Source organism: Tamandua tetradactyla, chromosome 26 (assembly GCF_023851605.1).
Source record: "Tamandua tetradactyla isolate mTamTet1 chromosome 26, mTamTet1.pri, whole genome shotgun sequence".
In the NCBI taxonomy this organism is placed as follows: Eukaryota; Metazoa; Chordata; class Mammalia; order Pilosa; family Myrmecophagidae; genus Tamandua; species Tamandua tetradactyla.
In genome coordinates this window covers 2,772,798-2,798,954 of record NC_135352.1, presented here as the reverse complement: position 1 = coordinate 2,798,954, position 26,157 = coordinate 2,772,798, and the positions used below count along the sequence as shown (strand labels likewise).

General features: G+C 37.3%; 1 long non-coding RNA gene across 1 annotated transcript in view; it reads right to left on the bottom strand.

Moving 5' to 3' along the window:
• Positions 1 to 23,065, bottom strand: part of LOC143670025 (uncharacterized) — a 129,421-nt gene extending 106,356 nt beyond the window's left edge. The window contains exons 1-3 of the long non-coding RNA XR_013169212.1: positions 20,516 to 23,065; positions 19,640 to 19,697; positions 16,527 to 16,601 (exon numbers count right to left, since the gene is read on the bottom strand). This is a non-coding gene — a long non-coding RNA (uncharacterized LOC143670025). The remainder of the gene's footprint in view (positions 1 to 16,526; positions 16,602 to 19,639; positions 19,698 to 20,515) is intronic.
• Between the last annotated feature and the right edge of the window lie 3,092 nt (positions 23,066 to 26,157).

Here is a 26,157-nt window from a genome sequence, read left to right as displayed (position 1 = left end):
ATACTATTTGAGACCAAAAGAAGAAAGGTTTATTTTGTCTGGAACCTAAACTTTCTGTAGCATAATATAACTCAATCTTGTAGCTCATTTGAAGAAATGAACACAGAGAGCCCAGAATAAGAAACAATCTTTATCCTTTGTAGCTTAATGTAACACCTGGATACATCCTAGTATATATTCAGCAGATTATCAGAAAGTATTAGCAAAGTCCTTTGAGGGATGAGAGAAAAACTATGGAACTGTTAAACTTTACCATCAGGGAATCCCCTAATATTGTGTAAAACTTTAGGGACACCCAAATCAATAGGCCAAGCCCTTTATCTTGAGGCTTACTCTTGTGAAGTTTATGTAGATAACAGGGAAACTTAGCCTACCTACAGGTATGACTAAAGTTACTTCTTGAGGACTTCTTTTGTGCTCAGATGTGGCCTAACTCTCTCTAAGCCCAACCCTGTAATGAAACAATTTCCCTCCCCCCTACATAGGACATGACATTGAGGGTGAATGTCACCCTGGTACCATGGTATCAGCAATTCCATCCTGACCAAAATGGAGAAAATCAGTGGCTGTGAGAGTTCAAACAGTGTTGAGAAGCTCTGGAGGTTGCTCTTCTGCAAGCTTCAGTTAGACATTGCTACCTTTCATAACATGCCAAACCCCAACCAGGACCATTCCAGCCAATCCTAAAGAACACTTAAGGCTTTATACAGGATTCCACAAGTGTTGCAAGCACTAGAGTAACTTTCCAGAAACCTACAAACTCCAGATGGGTCCCTGGGGACCAGGGCCAGATGGGGCCAGATAAGTCCTGAAACCTAGAGGGTCCAGCCTCTCCAGAACATCAGATAGTTCCACCTCCCAGCCCCATATTAGTGACATGACAAAGTCAGAATAGCCATGGCCTAAACATCCCTAAAGAGAGGAATAGAAAGATCAAAGGTGATGGCAGAGTTACACAGAGAAAATAGAATTTAACAAATGAATATGATTGCTGAATCATTAAATTGATATTTCTTTGTCTCCAGTATCTTAGAACAGCTACAAGTAAAAACCTAAATTGCACAATTGTAACACACACCAAACTTTGAAATCTATTCTACAACTAATTGTTGTGCTGTGCTTTAAAAATCATTGTTTTTTTGTATATACATTTTTTTCACACACACACAAAAATGCTGATTGTGATGATAAAAAAATGTCTTTCTAGTCTCCTATATTCTGGAGCAGCTAGAAGGAAAATTGAGAGGTTGTTACAGTAACCCATGGCAATCTCTGGGATCTGTCCTACAACTACTGTTGAAGAGTGCTTTGAAAACTATTCCTTACATTTTTCTTTCTTTGCTGTGTATGTACATTATATTGTACAATAAAAAAGTTTTTAAAAATGCATTTATCATTACTGTTTTTGCATTTGCATTCTAGCACCCATAGGAAGTAAGAAGCATATATATATATATATATATACATATATACCAAAAAAGTACAATGCTATATTATTGACATTTTTAATTATCAAAATAGTTGCCTTACCACAGGTCTTTATTTCTTTATGCTGCATTGAAGCACTGTCTAATGTCTTTTCCTTTTAGTCTGAGAAACTCCCTTTACAATTCCTTGTAGGAAAGGCCTAGTGATAATGAATGTCCTCAGCTTTTGTTTATCTGGGAATGTCATAATCTCTCCCTCATACTTGAAAGAGATTCTTGCATAATAGTTTATTATTAGCTGGCAGTTGTATTCTTTTTACACTGTAGGTATTTCAACCCACTGTCTGCTTTCCTTCATGGTTCCTGATGAAAAGTCAGCACCAAGTCTAATTTGGACTCACTTTTACACAACATGTTGCTTTTCTCTTGCAGCTTTTGGAATTTTATCCTTGTCTTTTGCATTCAATTCTTCTAAACCATCAGTTTCTGGTTTCTATATGTCCAAGATTGCAGTCCTCAGATTATCCAATTTCTCTTGCATTTTCCTATAAGCTTCAAGCAGAAACCAGGCTACACTTTCCAAACTTAGCTTGGAAATCTCCTCAGCTAAATTTCAAATTTCTCCACTATCAAGTCCTGCCTTACATCTGATATCAGAACTCAATTTTGGAAAGTTCTCTGCCATTCTGAAATAAGAATTGACTTTCCTTCAGTGTCTGATATCACATTCATTTCCTTTAAGACATCACGTGTGCTACTTTTAACATCCATATTCCTAACAACCATCACTTCAAAACAAACTGAGTTTTTTCTGCCAAGTGTCTCAAAATTCTTCTAGCCTCTGTCTATCACCCAATCCCAAAGCTATTTCCACATTCTTTTTATTTGAAACAGCACCACTCCACTCTATTTGTTCCAAAATTTGTTTCAGTTTTCCAGGTTACTTTAAACCTGGAAAATTACTTGCTAACAGTTTTGAGTATTGTTCTAGTTTGCTAGCTGCTGGAATATAATATACCAGAAATGGAATAGCTTTTTTAAAAGGGGAATTTAATAAGTTGCTACTTTACTGTTCTAAGGCTGAGAAAATGTCCCAATTAAACCAAGTCTATAGAAATGTCCAATCTAAGGCATCTCTGGAAAGATACCTAGGTTCAAGAAGGCTGATGACGTTCAGGGGTTCTCTCTTGGTTGGAAGGGCACATGGTGAAGTTGGTTAAGCTTTCTCTTCTGGCTTCTTGTTTCATAAAGCTCTCCAGGAAGCATTTTCCTTCTTCATCTCCAAAAGTTGCTGGCTGATGGACTCTTTGCTTCATGGTTCTGCTGCATTATCTGATCTCTGAGAATCTCATGGTTTTCTTTCTTGTTGTCCTCTAGATTTTTCCAAAGTAATTATTCTTTTAAACTATTCAGTAAAATTGATCAAGACCCACCTGGAATAGGTGGAGACATGTCTTCACCTATTCAAGTTTAATACCAATACTTGATTGAGTCACATCTCTATGGAGAGAAACTACTTAAATTTTCCAACATACAGTACTGAATAGGAATTAGAAGAAACCCCACACAGTTTGTTAGAATTAAAACATGGCTTTCAAGGGTACATAAACCATTTCAAACTGGCACAAGTAGTGACATGGCAAGAAACATGGCAGCATGTCTTAGTTTGTTCCTTCTCCAGGTTTCATTCATTTAACCTTCTAATTTCCTATGTTTTTTTCTCTCTGATCTCTATACTTTTTAAAGCACTGCTGTAGTAGGATTAAGACTCATTTTGACTGTAGTGGAACACACCTGAACTGAAGTAAACTCATCAAATATCTATGTACAATGGGTTCACATACAAAAGAATGAATTAGATTTAAGAACATATTTTTCTGTGGTACATACAGCTTAAATTACTATCATGATCAAGGAAGAATAAGGTAAGCATTGACGATCAGCCAAAGAAATGTACCTGGAACACATAATGATGACAATCCTTCACCATCAAAGGGTTAACATCTGTCTAGTGTTCAGATACAGTGAGAACCTCTAGTTGCTAATACCCAAGTTCAAAGAGAAACTGCAGAATGCTCCATATTTTCAAACAAGGAGGAACTCTAGATTTCCATGATATTTCACCATTATTTTCAAAGAGAATCTAATAACATGAGTTCCCCCAGAACAGTTTAAGTTTATGTGGAAAATGATATGGCTGTTTTCATTACTAAGATCTGAATCCACAAGAACTCCCTAAAGCAGAATAATCATTTAGGACACATTTAACCCTTTTATTTATGCTTTCAGCAAAAATTCATTGAATCTCTAGCACTGCTCTGAATGTCAGACATTGAGGAGAAGAAAAATAAGAAATTTATGCTCAAGAAGATTACATTCGAATGGGATGGAAAACTAGATGTAAAAAATAAGTAAAGAAACAAAATTTCTTCTAGATAGTTGTACATGTTATAAGTAATATAAAATACATTATGCATGTAAATTATAAAATAAAATATGAAAGAATATAAAACAATATGGATAAGCTGTTCTCATCACTTCTTGAAAAAATAGATTACATAGATAGGTAAATGTGAGAGTCTCACCCACTGAGAACAGATGACTGGTATTCTCCAGCATCTCATCTCTGAAGAGCTTTCTCTGGAATGTGTCTAGGGGGACCACTTTGGGTGAAGTCTATAATTACATCTTTCATGTTCACTAACTCCTAAAACTATATTAGAAGTTGGGGGAAATAAATGACCCTCTTTTCTTTCTGTTACCTAACCCTCAGTTTTGCTCCTTTCAACAATGTACACCCCTCCCCCAAACACCTATAATGCTGTGTTGATTGAACTCACCTACTCAAACACCAGCCTCTCTACTCTTACTCATTTCTTTCACCTGTGTTCACTGCATGCCTATGCCATTCGTAGACATTAAAAGTAGCAGTGAGTGCAGTATTTTCCAATAAGAACATAAAAATATCCTCTCAGCTCTCCAGTGAATAAATGGCCTTAAGGAGTCCAGAACAAATCAGTGATGGAAAGGATGTTACTTTTTTATGGGCCATCACCAGCCCAGAAGCCTGCATAAACTTAACTGGAGCTTATATCCTTAAATCTCTTCCCAAATGAGCTCAGAATATCCATGCATATCAGTTGACAATACCTAGGTTATTTTGGTGGGATGAATAAATCCCAAATCAACAGTGGCTGCATTGTCAGTAGCTCAGATGACAACTGTCTTCCTCTGGGTTTTCACTCACAACCAGATAAACACTAAGTAAGCAAACTGAAAACAGAAAGAAATTATGAAACTGGTCCTATTCCCAATTTCCAGACCTAACTGTCATGACTCCCAACTCTTCACTGGTATTAATCTAAGCCTAATCAGCAAGAACATAAAGTGTGTTCCAAAGGAAAGAGTAGTACCCTCCTCTGTCAGGGTCAAGATTAAGAATGTCTTGACTATCTGGATAATAAAGATGATATGAACACCTTCATTATTTAGAAGAGAATATGAAAAACCTTTGGGTTTTATGCATTCAAGCCAATGGTGTTTAAAGATTTTCAATTCCTCCCTGATACCAAAATACATGGTCTTCACCTTCAGAGAAATGACTCTGGAATTACTCAGATATAAGTATTCCTGGCTTATGAAACATCCATCCCAGTCCTGTGGAATCTTACATTCTTATGTGCTGGTTTGAAAGGATATATGTGCCCTAGAAAAGCCATGTTTCAATCCTAATCAATCTTGTGTGAGCAATGGTTTCTTCTAATCCCTATTCAGTAATATAGGTTGGAAACTTGGTTAGGTTATCTCCATGGAGATATTACTCAATCAATTGTGGGTATTAAACTTGATTAGGTGAAGATGTGTCTCCTCCCATTTACATGAGCCTTGATTAGTTTACTGGAATCCTATAAAAGAGAAAAGACTTTTGGAGAGAGTGTCTTTTGAGAATGAGGAGGAAGGAAGAAGGAAAAAGGTCACAACTACTCCATTTCTGAGAGAACTTGCAATCAACCAACATTCAATGCAATCTATTCAATTTGAAATGTTTGTGTTAAAATATATACTCAAAGATAATATTTTTGTTGTTTTAAGTGTATATATTATACTACTGAACAAAGGAAAGATCATACCATATCTCTTCATGTCAGATTTGGCAGATGTTCTAAGAACAGAAAATCCATATAAATGTCAAAATATAAAGAGTTCCAGAACAAATAATTTATTTCATTTTCTTATTTTCTTATGGACTGCTTTGCACTATTTTTTTTATTAGATTCAGTCCAGGATCACTTATTTCACTTATTATTATTTAGTATCACTCTTTTTTAAAACTGTTGAAACACACACACAATTTAAACTTTCCCATTTCAATGATTTCCCAGCATACAATTCAGTGGAATTAATTATACACAAAATATTGTGCTGGTTTCATCAGCTTCTAACAGCAAAATTTTCCAATCATCTCAAAAAGACCTTGCACACCTAGCATTGTCTACTTTTTAATTAAATGTATGAATGCTTTCAGACATATATTTAGATATAGAACAGAAAATATTTCAGAAGTGAAATCAAGCAAGGTGTTTTCATTTTAGATAAATGTATTTGATTTTAAAGTAATATTTTGCCTTTTTTAACTCTCTTTTCTGAAATGCAATAGGTTGTATTTTGCATTATTTTATCAGCATGAATTTTGATCATCAATGATTCCATTTTCATGGTTTTGTATAGTCCTATGAGATTTTGTCCTGGTTTCTCTACAATACTCTTGAGGCAAGTGATGGCTTTTCTTATCAGCAATGTGTCTTTGTTGATGTTACAGTTTAACACTGAGTTAGGCCTGTCCAAGTGCATGAAGTTATACTAGTAAGTGAAATAGATAGCCTGGAAGTGTGATGTTTGAGAGCTGCATTAGAAGAGATCATTCAAAGTAAAAAATCTAAGGCTACTTTGAATACACATATAGAACTATTTGAGAAATGGAAGAAATCTCCTACTAATGAAGATATTTTGTACTAAGAATTGTTGCAATGTTCCTTTCCTCCAAGTTTTGGATTTCATATAAGATCCTTATTAATGTTTGAACTATTAAAGATGAGAAAGCTTTCAAAAGGTGATAAGTCCCTCTAAATTGTATGCTGAAATTTCCCACAGAGGACTTCATATATTTCATATTCAAGTGTGGGAATCAGATGAGTTGATCTTTAAAGTATTATAAACATGAAGATAATATCTGTGGTCAAAGGAATGAAAGTTATTGCCAAGGTAGAGAAGAAGGAAAGAAAGGCTGACACTGTGGCCTGCAGAGTAACAAGGATTAAGGTTTAAGAAAGAGCTTATAAAATCTTAGAAAGTGCAGCCAGAAAAATCAGGTGAATATTGTGATAGGAGCCCACTACAGAGAAAAATTATAGAAGGTGAGAATCAGGGGAATTACTGTGGAGTCTTGTAAAATGAAGAGGCACTCAGTGGATTCACTGAGGAGGAGATAAACAGACTCTCACAGGTAGTGGGCATATGTGAAGATAGCTTAAAAAAATAACAGAGTGCATTGTGTAAAAATAGGAAAGAATTAAAATTTATACACAGAACTATATAACTTACGTTCTCAGTAGACACAGAAATTTATACTCCCTGGAATTCTACTTCATTTTTATTCATTGATTAGTGGATACCTTTTGGTTTGAATATGGTTGAAAATTCCATTAAAAATGTGAGAAATATAAGCCTAGGCTAAAATATATGAAAATCATATTCTTTCCATTAAAACTGTGGGCAGAGAGGAGTCAGGGCAAGATGGTAACTTAGTGAGTGATGTTATTTAATTCCTCCTCCAAAGCAGCTAGTAAATAGCCAAGAAGAGTACTGAATAAGTGTTGGGGCTACATCAGTGAACAGACTCACAACACACACCAGTCTGGACCAGGAGGAAAGTCTGAGGCCTGACCCAAGCCATGGAGTCTAGTGATCTTCCCCCATGGGCATGGCAGGCTGGTTCCCCAAGGGGAAAGTAAACAATTTATTAGCAGCAAGGGCTTAGTTCAACCAAGCTTTAATTGCAGAATTAATGAAAAAATTCTGACTACTGAAAATAGGCCATAGCACAGATACACCTGGAATAAGCAATAAAGGCATTAGGACTATTTGCCCTGGAAGAGAGGGAGCAGGGCTGACAGAAAAAAAAGAAGCATTTTGGGTCAGGCAGCACAAAATACTGGAAAAGGGCTGGATCTCAAGAAAAGGGGGCACATAGAGCCAGGAGATATATAGAGCTATCTACCGCCTTAAGCCCTTGATTGACAAACCCAAGGAGAAGGGTCTTGGCGCTGAAAAGGTTTTTACTTTCTTTTTTTCTACTCCTTAACAGTTGATTAGACAGAACTGGAAGCCCTCTCAGGCACCATCACTGCCCCAGGCAAGGCATAATTAAGATTGTCTGAGAGACAAAATAGCTAGTCAAGTGAAAGAATTGAATTTCCCAGATTGCATTTTCTCCAAGAACAGGGTGAGACACAGCAGAAGTGGAATTCCTTCTTTAAGGAATTCAGGCCCCAGGGACAGGTAAACTTAAACAATTAATGTCAATCTACAACATCACCTCTGTCTCAACCATGCCTCTGGCAGAGAGAATCTGCTGAAATTAAAGGCACTATATCACTTTATGTTGATGGGAAGCCATGGGCACACAAGTGTCAAATGCTGGGCAGGAGAGGAAGAGCACAGAGTCTATAGGCTTCATAGGTAAGATGACAACATGCTGGGTCTCACTTTCAGGGAAAGAAGATACTGGCAACTCTTTACTCCTGAGATATGGGCTTGCCTGGTCTGGGAAAATCTGAATGGAGTCTATAATATCTGAGGAGACCCTCCTCAAAAAAAAAAAGATTCTATATAGGCAGTGTAAGAAACAGAAAAATAAGAACTGAAAAATTCTGATCAGTTAACACAGCCTATGGTAGAGATTTAAAATTAGTTGAACTGAATATCAAAGAATATATAGAGAAAAAAGTTATCCAACAAGAAAATCCTAGATTAAAAAAAAAGTAAAAACAACTACCAGGATTAACTAATTAAGGAAATTAAGTGCCTAGACACCTGCAAAAAAAAATGAGACATATTAGAAAAATCAAACATGTGGCCAAGTAAAAGGATTAAACCAAAAGTTCAAATGAGAGACAGGAATTGAAGCAATAATGCAGAATATTTGAACAGACATGGAAAATTTCATCAAAAATCAAAACAACAAAGATGTTCCATGCTCATGGATTGAAAGACTAAATATGGTCTACCTAAATTGCTCCATATGTTCAATGCAATACTAGTTAAATCCCCAAAACAACTTTGTAGAAATAGGAGAAACAATAATGAAACTTATTGGGAAGGGCAGGGAGATGGGAATAGCAAAAACTGTCTCGAGAAAGAAAAATGAAGTGGGTGGTCTCACAGTACCTTAACTTTAACACATACTATGAAGCTATAGTGGTCAAACCAGCATGGTACAGGCATAAAGATAGATATAAGGACTAAAGGAACTGAATAGAGTGTTCAGATATAGACCTGCACATCTTTGACAATAAATCTTTGATAAGGCAGCCAAGCAAACTCACCTGTGACAGAGCAGCCTCTTCAATAAATGGTGCTTTGCTTAAAGAACTGGACAGTCATATACAAAAGAATGAAAGAGGATCCACATCTCACATCTTAAACAAAAATTAACTCAAAATGGATCAAAGTCTTGAATATTAGAGTTAAGACCACAAAACTTTTAGAAGAAAAAGTAGGGAAATATCTTATAAAATTTGTAGTAAATGGCAGTTTCTTAGATCTTACACAAAAACACAAGCATTGAAGAAAGGAATACATAAATAGGAACTCATCAAAATTAAAAACTTTTGTACATCAAAGAACTTTGTCAAGAAAGTAGAAGGCGGGGGCCAAGATGGCAGCTTAGTAAGGTACGTGCGTCTTAGTTCCTCCTCCAAAGCAACTACTAGGTGAACTGAAACAGTGCAGAACAGCTCCCGGGGCTACGGCAGGGAATGGACACACAGCGTACCCCAGTCTGGACTGGCTAGTCTGACTGTGAGACTCAGCTGCGGTGAGATCCCCGAGCAGCGCGCGATTTCCCGAGCACCGGCAGCTGTGGCAGAAGGAGCTACTCCATCCCTCCTTCCCGGGCCGGCTGAGAGTCTCGGAGAGGCAAATTTCCCAAGCCGAGGCGACCGGTGCCCCTCTTTTGTGGGCGATTTCGAGTCTCGGCTTTGAGTCCGCGGCTACGAGTCTCGGATCAGAGGGCTATCCAAGCCGCGGTGGCCCACCCCTGCGGGCGGCTTTCTGGTCCGGTGGGGAAATCCCCAGGCCGCGGTGGCCGGTGACCGACGCCCCTCCCCCACGGGCGACCTCCTGGTCAGGTGGCGAATTCCCCGGGTGGTGAATTCCCTGGGCCCACTGCGGCCGGGGACCAGCCACAGGGTCCCCTCAAGCCGCAGCAGCTGATGCCCCCACCACGTGCGGCCCCCTGAACCAATGGAGAGAATTGGATCGGAAATCCCCAGGCCGCGGAGATCAGTGACTGGGGGGATTCATTCCAAACACATGAGACAAACGTGTGCCACGAGCGCCACCTACTGGGCAGGATAAGAAAAACAGAACCCAGAGATTTCACAGAAAAATCTTACAACCTTGTTGGGTCTGACACCCAGGGAAATCTGACTAAATACCCAGATGCCAGCAGCAGAAGATAACGGTTCACGCTCATAAGATTGAGAATATGGCCCAGTCAAAGGAACAAACCAATAGTTCAAATGAGATACAAGAGCTGAGACAACAAATGCTGAATATACAAACAGAAATGGAAAACCTCTTCAAAAATGAAATCGATAAATTGAGGGAGGACATGAACAGGACATGGGCTGAACATAAAGAAGAAATAGAAAAACTGAAAAAACAAATCACAGAACTTATGGAAGTGAAGGATAAAGTAGAAAAGATGGAAAAAACAATGGACACCTGCAATGATAGATTTAAAGAGACAGAAGATAGAATTAGTGATTTGGAGGATGGAACATCTGAATTCCAAAAAGAAACAGAAACTATCGGGAAAAGAATGGAAAAATTTGAACAGGGTATCAGGGAACTCAAGGACAATATGAACCGCACAAATATACGTGTTGTGGGTGTCCCAGAAGGAGAAGAGAAGGGAAAAGGAGGAGAAAAACTAATGGAAGAAATTATCACTGAAAATTTCCCAACTCTTATGAAAGACCTAAAATTACAGATCCAAGAAGTGCAGCACACCCCAAAGAGATTAGACCCAAATAGGCATTCTCCAAGACACTTACTAGTTAGAATGTCAGAGGTCAAAGAGAAAGAGAGGATCTTGAAAGCAGCAAGAGAAAAACAATCCATCACATACAAGGGAAACCCAATAAGACTACGTGTAGATTTCTCAGCAGAAGCCATGGAAGCTAGAAGACAGTGGGACGATATATTTAAATTACTAAAAGAGAAAAAATGCCAACCAAGACTCCTATATCCAGCAAAATTATCCTTCAAAAATGAGAGAGAAATTAAAACATTCTCAGAGAAAAAGTCACTGAGAGAATTTGTGACCAAGAGACCAGCTCTGCAAGAAATACTAAAGGGAGCACTAGAGTCAGATACAAAAAGACAGAAGAGAGAGGTATGGAGAAGAGTGTAGAAAGAAGGAAAATCAGATATGATATATATAATACAAAAGGCAAATTGTTAGAGGAAAATATTATCCAAACAGTAATAACACTAAATGTCAATGGACTGAATTCCCCAATCAAAAGACACAGATTGGCAGAATGGATTAAAAAACAGGATCCTTCTATATGCTGTCTACAGGAAACACATCTTAGACCCAAAGATAAACATAGGTTGAAAGTGAAAGGTTGGGAAAAGATATTTCATGCAAATAACAACCAGAAAAGAGCAGGAGTGGCTATACTAATATCCAACAAGTTAGACTTCAAATGTAAAACAGTTAAAAGAGACAAAGAAGGACACTATATACTAATAAAAGGAACAATTAAACAAGAAGACATAACAATCATAAATATTTACGCACCGAACCAGAATGCCCCAAAATACGTGAGGAATACACTGCAAACACTGAAAAGAGAAATAGACTCATATTCCATAATAGTTGGAGACTTCAATTCACCACTCTCATCAATGGACAGAACATCTAGACAGAGGATCAATAAAGAAATAGAGAATCTGAATATTACTATAAATGAGCTAGACTTAACAGACATTTATAGGACATTAAATCCCACAACAGCAGGATACACCTTTTTCTCAAGTGCTCATGGATCATTCTCAAAGATAGACCATATGCTGGGTCACAAAGCAAGTCTTAACAAATTTAAAAAGATTGAAATCATACACAACACTTTCTCGGATCATAAAGGAATCAAGTTGGAAATCAATAATAGTGGGAGTGCCAGAAAATTCACAAATACGTGGAGGCTCAACAACACACTCCTAAACAACGAGTGTGTCAAAGAAGAAATTGCTAGAGAAATTAGCAAATACCTCGAGGCGAATGAAAATGAAAACACAACATATCAAAACTTATGGGATGCAGCAAAGGCAGTGCTAAGAGGGAAATTTATTGCCCTAAATGCCTATATCAGTAAAGAAGAAAAGGCAAAAATGCAGGGATTAACTGTCCACTTGGAAGAACTGGAGAAAGAACAGCAAACTAATCCCAAAGTAAGCAAAAGGAAAGAAATAACAAAGATTAGAGCAGAAATAAATGAAATTGAAAACATGAAAACAATAGAGAAAATCAATAAGGCCAGAAGTTGGTTCTATGAAAAAATCAATAAGATTGATGGGCCCTTAGCAAGATTGACAAAAAGAAGAAGAGAGAGGATGCAAATAAATAAGATCAGAAATGGAAGAGGAGACATAACTATGGACCTCACAGAAATAAAGGAGGTAATAACAGGATACTATGAACAACTTTACACTAATAAATACAACAATTTAGATGAAATGGATGGGTTCCTGGAAAGACATGAACAACCAGCTTTGACTCAAGAAGACATAGATGACCTCAACAAACCAATCACAAGTAAAGAAATTGAATTAGTCATTCAAAAGCTTCCTAAAAAGAAAAGTCCAGGACCAGACGGCTTCACATATGAATTCTATCAAACATTCCAGAAAGAATTAGTACCAACTCTCCTCAAACTCTTCAAAAAAATCGAAGCGGAGGGAAAACTACCTAATTCATTCTATGAAGCCAACGTCACACTCATATCAAAACCAGGCAAAGATATTACAAAAAAAGAAAACTACAGGCCAATCTCTCTAATGAATATAGATGCAAAAATCCTCAATAAAATTCTAGCAAATCGTATCCAACAACACATTAAAAGAATTATTCATCATGACCAAGTAGGATTCATCCTAGGTATGCAAGGATGGTTCAACATAAGAAAATCAATAAATGTAATACACCATATCAACAAATCAAAGAAGAAAAATCACATGATCATCTCAATTGATGCAGAGAAGGCATTTGACAAGATTCAACATCCTTTCCTGTTGAAAACACTTCAAAGGATAGGGATACAAGGGAACTTCCTTAAAATGATAGAGGGAATATATGAAAAACCCACAGCTAATATCATCCTCAATGGGGAAAAATGGAAAACTTTCCCTGTAAGATCAGGAACAAGATAAGGATGTCCACTATCACCACTATTAGTCAACATTGTGTTGGAGGTTCTAGCCAGAGCAATTAGACAAGAAAAAGAAATACAAGGCATCAAAATTGGAAAGGAAGAAGTAAAACTATCACTGTTTGCAGACGACATGATACTATACGTCGAAAACCCGGAAAAATCCACAACAAAACTACTAGAGCTAATAAATGAGTACAGCAAAGTAGCAGGTTACAAGATCAACATTCAAAAATCTGTAGCATTTCTATACACTAGCAGTGAACAAGCGGATGGGGAAATCAAGAAACGAATCCCATTTACAATTGCAACTAAAAGAATAAAATACCTAGGAATAAATTTAACTAAAGAGACAAAAAACCTATATAAAGAAAACTACAAAAAACTGCTAAAAGAAATCACAGAAGACCTAAATAGATGGAAGGGCATACCGTGTTCATGGATTGGAAGACTAAACACAGTTAAGATGTCAATCCTACCTAAATTGATTTACAGATTCAATGCAATACCAATCAAAATCCCAACAACTTATTTTTCAGAAATAGAAAAACCAATAAGCAAATTTATCTGGAAGGGCAGGGTGTCCCGAATTGCTAAAAACATCTTGAGGAAAAAAAACGAAGCTGGAGGTCTTGCACTGCCTGACTTTAAGGCATATTATGAAGCCACAGTGGTCAAAACAGCATGGTATTGGCATAAAGATAGATATATCGACCAATGGAATCAAATAGAGTGCTCAGATATCGACCCTCTCATCTATGGACATTTGATCTTTGATAAGGCAGTCAAGCCAACTCACCTGGGACAGAACAGTCTCTTCAATAAATGGTGCCTAGAGAACTGGATATCCATATGCAAAAGAATGAAAGAAGACCCATATCTCACACCCTACACAAAAGTTAACTCAAAATGGATCAAAGATCTAAACATTAGGTCTAAGACCATAAAACAGTTAGAGGAAAATGTAAGGAGATATCTTATGAATCTTACAATTGGAGGTAATTTTATGGACCTTAAACCTAAAGCAAGAGCACTGAAGAAGGAAATAAATAAATGGAAACTCCTCAAAATTAAACACTTTTGTGCATCAAAGAACTTCATCAAGAAAGTAGAAAGAGAGCCTACAGAATGGGAATCAATATTTGGAAACGACATATCAGATAAAGGTCTAGTATCCAGAATTTATAATGAGATTGTTCAACTCAACAACAAAAAGACAGCCAACCCAATTACAAAATGGGAAAAAGACTTGAATAGACACCTCTCAGAAGAGGAAATACAAATGGCCAAAAGGCACATGAAGAGATGCTCAATGTCCCTGGCCATTAGAGAAATGCAAATCAAAACCACAATGAGATATCATCTCACACCCACCAGAATGGCCACTATCAACAAAACAGAAAATGACAAATGCTGGAGAGGATGCGGTGAAAGAAGCACACTTACCCACTGTTGGTGGGAATGTCAAATGGTGCAACCACTGTGGAAGGCAGTTTGGCGGTTCCTCAAAAAGCTGAATATATTGGGCGGGCCGCGGTGGCTCAGCGGGCAAAGTGTTTGCCTGCTATGCCGGAGGACCTCGGTTCGATTCCCGGCCCCAGCCCATGTAACAAAAAACGGAGAAACAGAATACAATAAAACAAGAAAATGTTTAAAAATGTTTCCCTTTCTTCCTTCCTTCCTTCCTTCTATCCTTCCTTCCTTCTCTCTGTCTTTCCTTTAAAAAAAAAAAAAAAAAAAAAAAAAAAAAAAAGCTGAATATAGAATTGCCATACGACCCAGCAATACCATTGCTGGGAATCTACTCAAAGGAATTAAGGGCAAAAACTCAAATGGACATTTGCACACCAATGTTTATAGCAGCGTTATTTACAATTGCAAAGAGATGGAAACAGCCAAAATGTCCATCAACAGACGAGTGGCTAAACAAACTGTGGTATATACATACGATGGAATATTATGCAGCTTTAAGGCAGGATAAACTTATGAAGCATGTAATAACATGGATGGAGCTAGAGAACATTATGCTGAGTGAGTCTAGCCAAAAACTAAAAGACAAATACTGTATGGTCCCAATGATGTGAATCGACACTCGAGAATAAACTTGGAATATGTCATTGGTAACAGAGTTCAGCAGGAGTTAGAAACAGGTAAGATAATGGGTAGTTGGAGCTGATGGGATACAGACGGTGTAACAGGACTAGATAGAAAAACTCAAAAATGGACAGCACAATAATACCAAATTGTAAAGTAATCATGTTAAAACACTGAATGAAGCTGCATCCAGAGCTATAGGTTTTTGTTTTGTTTTGTTTTGTTTTGTTTTGTTCTTACTATTATTACTTTTATTTTTTTCTCTACATTAACATTCTATATCTTTTTTGGTTGTATTGCTAGTTCTTCTAAACCGATGCAAATGTACTAAGAAACGATGATCATGCATCTATGTGATGATGTTAAGAATTACCGATTGCATATGTAGAATGGTATGATTTCTAAAAAAAAAAATGGACAGCACAATACTACCTAATTGTGATGTAATTATGTTAAAACACTGAATGAAGCTGCATCTGAGCTATAGTTTTTATTTATTTTTTCTTATATAATTTTGTATTTTTTCTCTATATTATCATTTTATTTCTTTTTCTGTTGTCTTGCTATTTCTTTTTCTAAATCGATGCATATGTACTAAGAAATGATGATCATACATCTATGTGATGATATTAAGAATTACTGATTGCATATTGTAGAATGGAATGATTTCTAAAAAAAAAAAAAAAAGAAAGTAGAAGGCAGTCTATGCAATGGGAGATAGTATTTGGAAACCACATATCCAAAAAGGGTTTAGTATCCAGAATATATAAAGAGATTCCTCAACTCAATGACAAAAAGACAAACAACCCAGTTTTAAAATGGGCAAAACACATGAACAGACACTTTTCAGAAGAGGAAATACAAATGGCTAAAAGGCACATGAAAAGATGCTCAACATCACTGGCTACTAGGGAAGTGAAAATCAAAACTGCAATGAAATATCACCTCACACACAATAGAATGGCCATTATAAATAAAAAACAGAAAATGACAAGTGCTGGAGAGGATGGAGGCAAAGAGGCAGACTCATCCAGCGTTGGTAAGAATATAAAATGGTACAACTGCTCTGGAAGGCAGTTTGGTGATTCCTCAGGAAGAGGGTGTGACCTCTTCGTGTATACTCCCCTTCCAAATAGTTGTATACAAAATGACTCTTTCCCATTTCCTTACCCTCCTCCTCCATGTTATAACAGAAACAGGGATTGATTTATGTCCAGCTTCTGAATACATGGAAAATATGTACAAAAATATCTTTTATGAAAATTATTTTAATCTCTAGACTTAATACCTGGGAGATGCCTTGAGATGTAAAATCCGCATTCTTTGAGTTGTGGACTTCTTGTCTTCTCCAAATGAGTCTATTCTTTAAAGTTCAAAAAGAGGATGTTAGTGGGGCACATGAAAAAAACTGGAACATAGACTATAAATTTATATCAATATCAAATTTCTTGAGCTTCATAACTGTACTTAAAGGTGATTACACAAATGAATAACCTCATTTTTAGGAAATGTACATGGAAATACTATAGTTGAGAAGGAAGATATACATAACCTACTCTCAAATGATTAGAAAATTAAATATGTGATAGATAAAATGATACAGCAAATGTGGGAAAATGTTAAAATTGGTATATATGGGTATTGGGGGAGGTGTGTATGTTGGAGTTCTCTGTATGAAGCTTGTGTTATTTTTATAAATTGTTCTTTAAGTTTGAAAATACTTAAAAATAAAATGTTAAATATATACATATATGTATGCATAAAATTAGAAGGGAATTAAAATCTATTCTACAAAAATTCAAACACAAAATAAAGGCATTAATGGAGGGATTAAATAACCAAAAATTTTTGTAAAAAACAACTAACAAAAATGGACAATTATTTTAAATGAACATGGATTAGTACAGAGATTAGCATAATGCATAAATGATAATAGAGCATTGTCTATGAGACCCACTTTAGAGACAAAGGTACACATAGGTTCAAAGTGGAAGAATGAGAAACACTTAACAATACTGCATGCAAACAGTAACAAAAACATTTAACAATACTGCATGCAAACATACTGGGCTGGCTATAGTAATATCAGACAAAATTAGGTCAGATACTATTGTGAGATAAAAACTATAGATCTATAAAAGGGTAAATACGTCAAGAAGATATTATAGTTAAAAACATGCACACAGCAACAGAACACCCAAAATATATGCCTGAATTGAAGGGAGAAATTATCCTACAATGATAGTTAAAGATACCAATTACCTACTTCCATAAATGGATAGCAAAAGTAGACAGATTAATATGGGAAAAGGATTTTACAAACTTATAAACCAACTAGACCCAGAAAAATACATATTCTTTCAATGACACATTTACATTTCTTAGGTTAGACCATATGTAACTCCATGACATTTTTAAAACACTGAAATCATAAGTATCTTCTGTGACCAAAATGGAATGAAACTAGAAATCAGTAACAGGAGACAAACTGAAAACTTCAAATATGTGGAAATTAAACAATGCTATTAAACATCAATAAGTCATACAAGAAATCATAAAGGAAAACAGAAAACAACTTGAGATAAACAGAAATGAATACACAACACATTTCTTTAATGATAAGGATCTAAACTAAATGAGGAACTGGGAGTAGGAAAGGCAGGGAGCAAATCACTTTAAATGATTATATTCAATATACAGTAAGAGGACAAAAAATATGAGGAAGAATTTTTATCACACCATTATTTGTATTAAGGATCTGTAAAGAATCACAATATAAATCAACAAAAAAGTTAAATGCAGTATACAGCAGGAATACTGAAAACAGCCTATAGTCAATATAAACAGAAGATATTTAAACTATATTGTGACATGGAAAAATAAAAAGCAGTTCAAAAAAAGTTATTGAAAGTAATTGCCCTTGTAAGAGTCTGGAAGTTATTAAGTGGTGTTTCTGTATACACTAGGATTATTTGTATTCTACTTTTTCACAGGAACCCCTATCTTTGCTGCATGTTCTGAAAAGTGACATCCTTTGTCCCAGGCTAAAAGCCATGAAGGAAGACACTTGCTAATATATAACTCCTTCCTTCAAGTCAAGGTATGCTACTGAAGAAACTTGTCTGAGCTCACTACCTATGGCCTCAGGAAGTTCCAATTTTGTATACTTGGCTGTCTTTTGTTAGTCTGCACATGGGGGTTTCAGGTGACCTGAAAAGAAGCTTGGCCATAGTATGGTAATCTTCTGTCTGTTTCCCCTTCAGGGGTCTATCTGAAGGAAGCATGAGATAATAACTTGGTCATAACAGGGATTTGCAAGATAGACAAATCCTGGGTTTTTTATAGGATGCTGGATTTTACCTTTAGATGGCAATCTGGGATGGGAGCAAATGTAGTCAGATTACTTTGCATACATATGAACATACATCAAGCATATATATAATATTAGGTGTATCTGAGGTGTATGGTAGCTGTAGAAATATACTATTTTAGAGTAAAATTCCTTGATGCAAATATTTATGTGACTTTTCTAGGATGCTATATTGAACCCAGAGTTGAGTAGTTAATAAAGCTTGACAAATAGACCTGACAATATATAAAGGTAAATGATTATTAGAAGACCCATCCCTTGCTTACCAGAAGTGAGAGAAAGTAACTTTGAAATAATTCATTTATGTGAAATTTAACAGACACACGAATTACATTTTCTAATTTGAAAGCATAAGAAAAAGAATTTGAGGATGATTCATCACCAGATGAAGATATGCTTACCTTGGGAAAGAGTTATATAAAATTGAGATTATGGGTTACTTAATTTCAATTTTCAAATGGAGATGTAAAAATGAAATTAGGCACTTTCATATTTTGAATTTATAACAGGAGAAATTTAATTTCACTGAATACGTTTGCTTTACATAAATCAGACACTGGGAGATGTGATGGTGGCTCAGTGGCAGAATTCCTGCCTGCCATACCAGAGACTTGGGATAGATTCCCAGTGCCTGCCCATGCAAAAAAAATCAGCCACTGACTCAGTTTTTAAATATACTAATAATTTAAATCATCAAGAAATTTCATTTTAGATAGTTTTAAGCAGTATGTAATGGTAGGTAATGAAAATCAGCATGATATGGCATTCTTCAAAACTAGATTTCTCTTATGCATGAATTTTACTTAGTACAAATTTATTCTAATTTGAAGGGGGTATATACCTATCTTAAGGTGAAATATACCTATATTTATGTAAAACATAAAATTAGTCATTTTAAAGTGTATGATTCGGTGACATTTAGTATATCCTCATGCTGAGAAAATTATGACCACTATATATTGATCCAGTCTATATAATTTTACAAACAATATCACAGAAAAATGAATGACATTTCAGCAAGTTGTACTTACTTAATAGTAATTTAAGATCATCATTGGGTCCTGAAAAATTGTCCAACATGGCAGTTTTCTGAATCAAAAGCAAGAGAAATTAAGAAGTATATTTTAAAAATTTTATTGATGAGCTTCCTTCCACTAAAGTCAGGAAAGTAAAAAGCATAATAAATTTTGGTTTTGTGAGTAAATAACATAGTTAAAATTACAATGTTTGGACTTGAAATATCTGCAGTTACATTTTCCAACATTTTTGAACCATGCTATTAATGCAGGAAAAGTGAACCATTAAAAAATTTATAAAAATGTATACGGAAGAATATCACTTGTCTTTTCTCCTTGAGCTCCCACTTGGCTCAGTCAGGATCACACTGTCCCCACTTATCTTGCTGGAAATTTCCAATATTTTGTATATTCATTTCAGCATTGTAGATGTTTCCCCCCTTTTTCTGATTTTTTATCAAGATAGTCTCCAGGAACAATCCTGAATCCATAAAAAGATCCTAGACCATGACAGTATTTTAAGCAGGAAATCCTCTCAATGAACAGATACTCTGGTAAAATAAATTTTGCTTCAATATTAGAGGAGAAAGAATAAACCATGTGGAAACAGTGCAGAGAAAGAAAGTTCAGTGGATGCTATTTCAGAAAAAAAACTTCTCAGAGGAGCCACTGGCAAAGGTGCCTCAACAGCAGGAATGAAGAGAAAGGTTTTTATTCACTGCACATAGCCAAGATATCCCAGGGCTTAATGTAGCTCCTTGGTGGGTCTTTTGGGCACAAAGTTTGATCCCCAGTATGTAAGCAGCAACAGGCCCCTAGAAACTGAACTGAAAGACATTTCTGGGACAATCTGAGTCATCATGGGGTGGAAAGGCAGGTTTGGGAGCCTACTGGAGAATGGACCCCTTCCTGTCCCTCTGGCTGAATCCCTGAGATGGGCTGAGATTTTGTAATGCCAGTCTGGGTGAAGTGGACTTCTCAGCATGGTCAACAGGGAAGGCATCAGGAAGGAAGGATCTTCAAAAGGAACAGGAGTGGTAGAGTGTCTACTCCAGGCCCAGACTCTTCAGTCTGCATTAGTCCTGGGACAGAAGCTCTTTTCCCTACTCCACAACTAACTGGTCAATCTCATTGTGATGTATCTTGAGCATCACAATGGAATTCTCTGCATTCCAATTTAATTCCTTCTGTAGGTTCCACCTGTCTGGGTCTTCCCCTCCTTCTTTCCATAGTCCCTCTGCCCTGTCTAATCAGGGACTGTCCAGTATGTTGGTGAATTTGGGTGGAGGTGCTCAAGGAGTGTGACCTGTCCAGGACCACACATCCAGCTGAAACATCACCAGCCCAAGCCAACATTTCCAGTCAAGGTTGCAGAGAGCTGCAAGAGTGGCAGAAGCCCAGTAGGGGTATTAGCTTAAGCACAGGGGTGGATGAAACCCCTCATTCACCATATGCTCCTTGGAGCATGACCCTGGGAATTCCTGCCAGTTGCTGGGGGTGAGGAAAGTTTTTCCTTCTCATTGGTAAAGAAACCCTTTTTTTTCTCATTTCTGTGAATATCTCCCATTGGATCCTACTATAAAAAATGAACATAGTGCCCAGGAAGTGAAAATTAACTAAGTATTAGGATTGCAAAGCATGTTTTACACTGAGAAGCTGAACTACTTTCCTGAAATGTTCTCTATCATGGGGTCTGATCTATTTTCCCAGCAACTTGGAGACCATAATGTCCACATACTGCAAGGTGTAACCAAGTGTCTTAGGAGCTGGAATGTCTGAGTATATTGGTCTCCACCTGTTAATGTCCCTGGAATGTGTCTTAAACTCTTTCTGCCTCCCAGTCTCTCTCTATATATAAAGGGAAGGAAAATAGAATCTGACTCTGAGTGATAATATGATTTCCTTTGAGAAAAGTGTAATGAGCTCAGAATAATACCTATGCTCTTTTTTCTAGCTCATCTATTCCAAACTTTTTTAAAAACCTTCTGAGCAAGTGTCAGAGTAACAGTTTGCCAGAAGGGGCTTGCTCAATTCATGTTGCCACAATTTTTACTTCAGAGGTGGCATTTGTGGGGTTCATTCATGTTTTCCATCTTACACTTTGAAGTAGTTGTGAGGGCTAATAAAATACCTTGACCACATTAATGCTATGGGTGTGTGAAATTAGAGTGAGAATTTCCAGAGGAAAACAATTAAACAGTGGGAATGAATCACTTAATTTGGAGATTAATTATAAAACCCTGCACATATAGCAGAGTGTTGCATTAGGAGAATGTTTGATACCAGATAAAGGCCCTGGATTCTTCCACTGATACACTCAATAACCAATTCCTGAGGCACCAGGGCTTCAAAAAAAGAAAACATTTATTACTATACATGCAGCAGGAGACCAGACAGCCTAATGGCCCAAAATCTATCTCCCTAAACAAAGAAGATTCACTCAAGGCTTGTAAGGTTTCTAACACAGAGAGATGAAGTCATTTACAAGAAAATAGTGTTCACAGTGAGTTCAAAGGTGAAAATAAATAGTGTTCATAGTGAGTTCAAAGGTGAAAAAAAAACATTGTTAACATAAGTTAATATAAGTTGAAAGGAGCTATCTATCCTTCAGTGGCAGAGTCTCGTGGTTCCAAATGGCAGAGCTCAGCAGAGCTGAAAAGAAAATGTTGTTATCATAAGTTAACATAAGAAGATAGAGCTATCTATCTTTCTGTGGTAGAGCCCAACAGATATAATTTACAATTGTAAGGGGCTGCTAGTTAATTACTGTTTTTCTTAACACTGAGGCTTGTTAGAGAAGAACAGACAAGAGGTGCTATGGTTCTTACAGCCACTCAGGCACCAGATAAAAGATAAGGGCTTTTTACAATCCTCCCATGTCCAAAGCAACTTAATTATAGTCCAGGACTTCCCTTTATCTGTTACAAAATCTCAAAATTGAAAGGGATCATTTATATAATAATTCAGTAATTAAAATTATCCCATAAACCCTAATTTCTCAGTTACAATTCCTCCCTGTTGCTTGATCATCCCCAATCTTGAGGGATATATGGACAATGCTCTGGTTACTTTCTGCTGACCAAGGGGCATCGACTATTAAGGGTTTGGGGAGTGAAACTTCTTAGATTGTAGTTGGATGTGCTCTTTATATATACTGCTTTTCAGGAGTTTTGTCAGCAAACTGGAAAAAGTTCTAACTTGCTGGCATTGGCCACACAAACGTGTAATGAGCAATGCCCTGCTGACACTATGTGGCCATGAAATAATCATCCCTGGTACACTTTGTGAGATGCTATCCAGAAATTTAAAAAGAAATTTATGAAGTCAGCAATTGTATTGGGAGAGGCCAATACATACCACCTCCTCAATCAATGTTTCACAGAGAAATGCTATCATTAAGGCAGCACCTTCCCCATATAAACACTTGTTAATCAATTTATTATTAGGAAAAACAGGCAATCCACTTAACAGTGTCTTAAATAAAATTGCAGAGCTGGGAGACATGGGAGACTGGAATACAGGGAAAATAAAGGCCAAAATATATAATGGGAAATGGTTCCCCAACACCAGTAACTGGATTTCCCACAGAGACATCTTCCAAGCCCTACTGGAAGGTGGGGTCAACCAAAAAAACCTAATGTTTTGTCAAATAACAAGATAAAAAGAATGTATAAAAAATATAAACCAAATTCTAATCATAAAGTGAATAGTGCTGCTACTCCTGGCAAGTCAGAAGACCTATGCCCAGCTCCTTTGGCACCTCTGTACCCTCATTTGATCCCTTTCTTCCAGACAAAGGGATTAGGCCAAACCTTATTATCTTTGACTCCAAATTTGTGGCTTCCTTTTGGTTTTATGTTTCATATTTTTAAATTGGGAAAGCTGTTTAATATTGAGAAACTCCTTGCTTGCAAGTTTTATCCTTACAGTTTTTTTAAAGTTTTGATATGTGACATTCTTATATAAAAAAATTGTATATTGATGTTTCAGATATTCATTAACTAAAGCATTTTAAGTATTTAACATTATTCTGATAAATTTAATTTTGATAGTAATTGTATGTAATGAAATGTCTGCTTGAAGTAATGACTTAAGTAGGAAGGATATAAAGGATGTGTATTTACTAAAAGGAAAAAGAAAGTAGTTTTGTCCTAAGATAAAATAAATGGCTGTTACAGAATAAGGAAAATGTAAGACAAAGCCTAAACAAATATAGTAGGTTGATAAAGGTTTGTGGAAAAGGAAATTATGGCCAAAGTTTGGAAAAGCTTTAGTTGAACTAAAAGGGAAGATGTTGGAAGGAGTATGTGAACCCTTTAGTATATACCTTCCCTTACATGAGTTTAAGCCAGGGGACTTGGTGTAGGTAAAAGACTGGGGGAAAAAAGCTCTCTCCAACCTCAATGGAGAAGACCTTCTTGCATTGTTTTAGTAACCCCAACAACTATCACAGTCGCAGAGATCACCCATGAATTCACCACTCTCCAGCCTCAATGGAGAAGTCCTTGTTGCATTGTTTTAGTAACCCCAACAGCTATCACAGTCAGAGATCACCCATGAATTCACCACTCTTGGGTCAAGAGGGCCACTTCAGATGACCCCTGGGAGTGCACCCCTGATCCTAAATACCTGACACACATCATTCTCTGGAAGCCACCATGCCCTTCTCCATTGCAGCCAAGATCAGCTGACCAGCCCACAACTGAGGCCTAAATGACTATTGTTGCCCTGTTCTAGCTCACTGGAAACAGCTAGTCAATGCACAGCTGAAGTCTGAGGAAACCTCTGAACCTGCCTCAGTCACCCCAGAAGCTGACTGATCAATGCATGGCCAAAGATTAAGGAATTGATGCATGGACATCACAGCCTGTCCAGTCTGTGGACTAATTGTCTTTTCTGGCTCTTTGCATTTGTCTTTCATTTAGCAGTTTTAGCCCTCCTAGATATAGGTTGCCTGGAGTTCTTCCTAAAAACCAACTTTACTCTAATTTGATGGGATCCCTCTTACCCAGCTAACTTCCCCCTTCCTAGCAACTGCCCAGAGTGTGAGTCACTCCCCATAGCCAGCACCATCCACCTCACTCCTCTATTTCTGCTTGGCATGGCTATAAACCCTTCCAAGGGAAATGATGCATGTCAGCCATGCCTGAAGACCACCTATATTGGGAAAAAGGTAAAAATTATAACCAGTGTTCATGCCAGGGCAGTTATCAGACCTGCATTATTCTGTATGCACCCTAAAGGAAGGCCCCCCAGAACTCGCCAAGTTCAGTAGTGCTGTTTTTACTATTCTAGGTGGCAAGGCTATCACCATAACACCTAGAAAGGGAAACAGTTCCCAAGTCCACCTGGTCTTCAACACATGTACAGTTATACCCCCCACTGAATCCAACACCTTTCCTGGTACAGTACTCCTGATAATGCAATACATATGAAATCCCACAGGGGAGAGCTCTTGGCTGTGCTGAGGTGGAGGCCTCCTGGGAGCTGGTGCCCTGCAATTTGTCTCTTGCCCAAAGCTATGAGCTGGACCCTCAGTGAAGAAAACAAACTGGGTCCCCCAAAACATGTGACCAAAGCCAGGGCACCACCAGCAGGTGAAGAAATTCCAAAGTAGGTGCTAGGCATGGATGCCAAGGGGCATGGGCTGTTTAGGAAACAGATTAGACCCTCTTGGGGAGTGTTGCCCCTCCCTCACTTGCACACCTCACATCACCCTAGTTGGCCCCAGATGATGGCTGGTTAGCCAAAGATGGGTAAGATTCTTCAGGAGAAGAATAACCTAAGACAGGCACAGTTGCAAAGGGGCAATCAGGAGAAAACTTGGGACCAACAGAAGTGGGGCATGGACCTTCACCCCCCAACTTTGCAGGGGCCTATATACTGCATGGCTATCTTGTTTCCCATGCCCAGTTTAGATTGGGACATACCAACAACTGCAACAAGAAGAGGACAAGATATAGGTGATATTATTGCTCACTGGCATGGGCAACTGTCAAAGGGGGGAATGTTGCAGGCAGCCCCTGTTTGTTAAAACCACTTCCTGTTGCAGCAGGCAGGCCCCTGGTTGCTTGGGCCATTCTGTGTTTGAAAAATCTCCCAGGCCCTGAGGATGGCCAAGATGCAGGATAAAAGAAGTTCCTGTGAGGCCCCCTCCCCCCTAACCCCTCATCAGTTTCTGTAAACCCAGCTTTGCACCCTTCCCAATTTAAACTAGCCAATTATTTACCTGTCTTTAATGTGTCATCCTGTCTATAAAAACTGATGTTAATCTTTTGTTCAGGGCTCAGACTTCAGAGGTTATTCAACTGAGCCCTGCAGCCATAGATTATTAAAAACCTACTTCTTGAAACCTTGAAGCCCTGGCCCGTTTTTTCTGTTTCTGCATAACATTCCTGGAGGCTTGCAGCCTTGTCCCTGGTTTCATGCAACATAACATCTTCAGTACCTAATATAGGCAGTAATATAAGGGCTAGATGGTTGTACCAATGAAATATTGACCAGGCCTATTGAGCTTTTAATAATGACAGATT